The 2987-nt window shown below is 45.4% G+C and overlaps 1 protein-coding gene across 3 annotated transcripts in view; it reads left to right on the top strand.

Annotated features, from left to right (window-relative positions):
* The window catches only part of LOC118733322 (D-2-hydroxyglutarate dehydrogenase, mitochondrial-like), a 468040-nt gene that overhangs the window by 459579 nt on the left and 5474 nt on the right, over window positions 1-2987 (top strand). The gene's annotated exons all lie outside the window — the stretch shown is intronic.

Genomic DNA, 2987 nt, shown 5'->3' with positions numbered 1-2987 from the left:
TTCTTATACTACAACTGGTGGGGTGTTGAATAGGGAATTCAAATTTAATCCATTATAAACTATGAAATATGGGCATTTAACCCAAAAATATCACTGGCTCATTTTTGCACTAAGCCAAAATACTTTTGAAAATATGTATTGGACCAAATGTAAGTGGGTAATTTTAGCAAATGTATGTTGTTTGACATTTTGCCATTACATTTAATAAGTCATTCTTCTTGTTGACGAACTGGGTTTCACGATAAGGTATACAATTTTTAAGCGGAATTAATTCTATGCTCTTTACTGCTTCTTTCACAGTTAAAATTGATGATCGGGGTTACACCCTTTAAAAAGCTTTTTGTTCTAGATTTTAGGTCAATGCCACATTAGGATACTAATGGACGACGATATTCTGTTATTTTGTTAGCTGAAGCGAGAGCGAGCTGTTAATGGAAATAATATTATGTTGTTGTTGTTGTAGCGGTTACTAAGCCCCGCTCGGGTCGGCTTGTCCTACAACGTTGTTGTAGCGGGTACTACGTAAATCCCGCTCGAGTCGGCTCATCCATCGTCGTCTGTTTCAGCTAAGGGGATGCCCAGAAAAAGCGCGACTTCAACGGGATCTGTCCATAGAGACAGGGGCGTTAGCTGGGTGGGGTTTTGGGGGCATGCATGTAACTCAAGACTGACTCCCTGTGAATGCCGTTCAGGGCCTATCTGTATGCAGTTGAGTCCAGAGGTTGTTTGATAACCCTCTGGACTTCGTCCGACAGTTCACAGAGGTGCCACCTGATGGGCCTTAGCGAGGGCTCTTCTGCAAGCAGTTGTCTGTTCTCGAATGACCACGTCTGTGGCACCCTACTAGAAACTGTTTACAGAGCATTATGTAATGCTCCTTTATGGGGAGCATCTGGGCCTTGGCGTGTGGGTGGTGTTGGGGCGAAATCAGGAGGCATCCTGTCGCAGTCCGTAGTGCCGTGTTCTTGCATGTCACTGCATAGTTTAGGACCGGCTGGTCAATTGCCACGTATGTTGCCAACAACGTTTCTTTGTCTTTGCCCCAGGTGCTACCGGCTAGCGACTTGATGACCTTGTTGCGGCTCTGTACTCGATTGACAATTGTGGTTGTATGCGCCGAGAAGGGGAGCAGACTGTCGAAGGTAACTCCAAGGAGTTTTGGGTTATTCACCGTCGGAATTGGTTCGTCGTCAACGTGAATACCTAGCAGCAGTCTAACCTCCCTCGTACAGGTGGTAAAAAGGGTTGCCGTGGATTTCGTAGAGGAGTGCTTAGTCAAATTAAACAGCAACGGGGAAAAGGCACCACCCTGTGGGACGCCCTTTTTAATATTCCTCAGTTTGCTGGTTTTGTCTCTGAAAATGACTGACAATGTCGACCACTCATACAATTCGTCTACCATGGCTTGAGTCCATGTGGGAGTGATTAGGCCTCAATGTCTTCTAGTAGCATGGAGTGGCTGACGGAGTCAAACGCCTTTGACAGATCCAGCGCTACTAGGACTTTCTCTCACAGGGGCTCTTACGGTTAAGGCCACGAGTTATCTATTGAGTTATCTCCTTTGTTGGCTGACTTCCCTGGTTTAAGCAGTAGGACCACCCTCCCCGTTTTTAAGATATCCGGAATGATGAGGGTGGGCATCGACAGATTGAGGACCTTAGCTAAGTAATCCCGCAGGACCCAATTTTTCAGCATCAGCATGGAAATTCCGTCGGGACCTATGGATTTGGAGGCTTTCACCTTCCCGATGGCTACCTAAACTTCACCGCCGGTGAAAACAAGTGGCGCTCTGGGTGTTGGCAGTTTGTGCAGCCTTCTCGTCACTAGACGTTTGGCTTTGTCCGCCGGAGGATGCAATGTGAATTGTCGGCTAAAATAGTTCGCGCATCGCTCCGGATCCGACGAGGCGTGGTCGCCGAAAGAGATTTCGTCTTCTGTCGTCACGCTTCGTCGGGTTGAACAGCGACCTCACGATTGACCAAAGCTTTCTCACACCAGAGGCGAAGTTGCAAGTCTCCAAATGCTCTTTCCACTTCTTCAGCTTACGTACGTTGACAAGTTTCCGAATCTCCGTGTTGAGATCCCTGATACGGGGATCCTCGGGATCGGCGTGCCGAAGGTTGTCACGCTCATAGACTAGAACAGCCGCTTCAGTTGGAAAATTTAGACGGGGTACGAAATGCATCCGGCTGGAATGAAGGGAGCTCCAGCAGCAGTGACAACCCTGCGGAACTCACGCTCACCTGTTGGTGTCGAAGAGGCAGAGATGGTGTTTTCAGTAAATTCCGCGAAGCTGTTCCAATCATCTCTAGAAAAGTCGATGTAAGATCTGTGTTTCCCGGAAGCAAAGTCGCCAGGTTTATCAATCGAGATAACTATGGGCAGATGGTCCATCTTTGGAGAATCGAGTTCTGAGTACTTCTGGTATCGACACTGCCCAACACCAATACATAGTATGTACATATGTACGTAGTCTGGTTAAGAAGTTGACTACCACAAGAGATAAATGCTTCTTTCCTGTGGGTAGCCTCTCATGTTCACGTATATCCCAAAGTCGAAATAATTTTGTAGCAGACCACGTTAGAGCAATAACCTCCACAAAGGCGGTACTATCGAAAACCACTTAGAAGTCCAATCTATCTAGCTTCGAAAACGATCTTTATATAGGCTTTATATAGGCTTGTTTATTGACTTTATATAGGCTTGTTTATTGACTTCCATACACCAGTTACGACTGCCGGTCAACATATCACTCTTATGTTAACATGTATATATTCAGATACAAATTTCACGGGTTATATTGTATATTTACAACAGTACTTAAAATCTATTGCTAACCAAATAATATTTTTCAATACTATACATATGTACATACATCCATGTGACTTCATATGTGGGGCAAAATTCGCCAAGTGTACCAGGAAAAAAATGTATGGCAGCTTTTTTTTCAAACTCCACCATGTTGTTGCTATGGTTACTGGTAACCA

This window comes from Rhagoletis pomonella, unplaced genomic scaffold (assembly GCF_013731165.1).
Source record: "Rhagoletis pomonella isolate Grant_MI unplaced genomic scaffold, Rhpom_1.0 Rhpom_scaffold_00002, whole genome shotgun sequence".
NCBI lineage: Eukaryota > Metazoa > Arthropoda > Insecta > Diptera > Tephritidae > Rhagoletis > Rhagoletis pomonella.
Note: the sequence above shows the minus strand (reverse complement) of the source record. Positions and strands in the feature narration are given on the sequence as shown.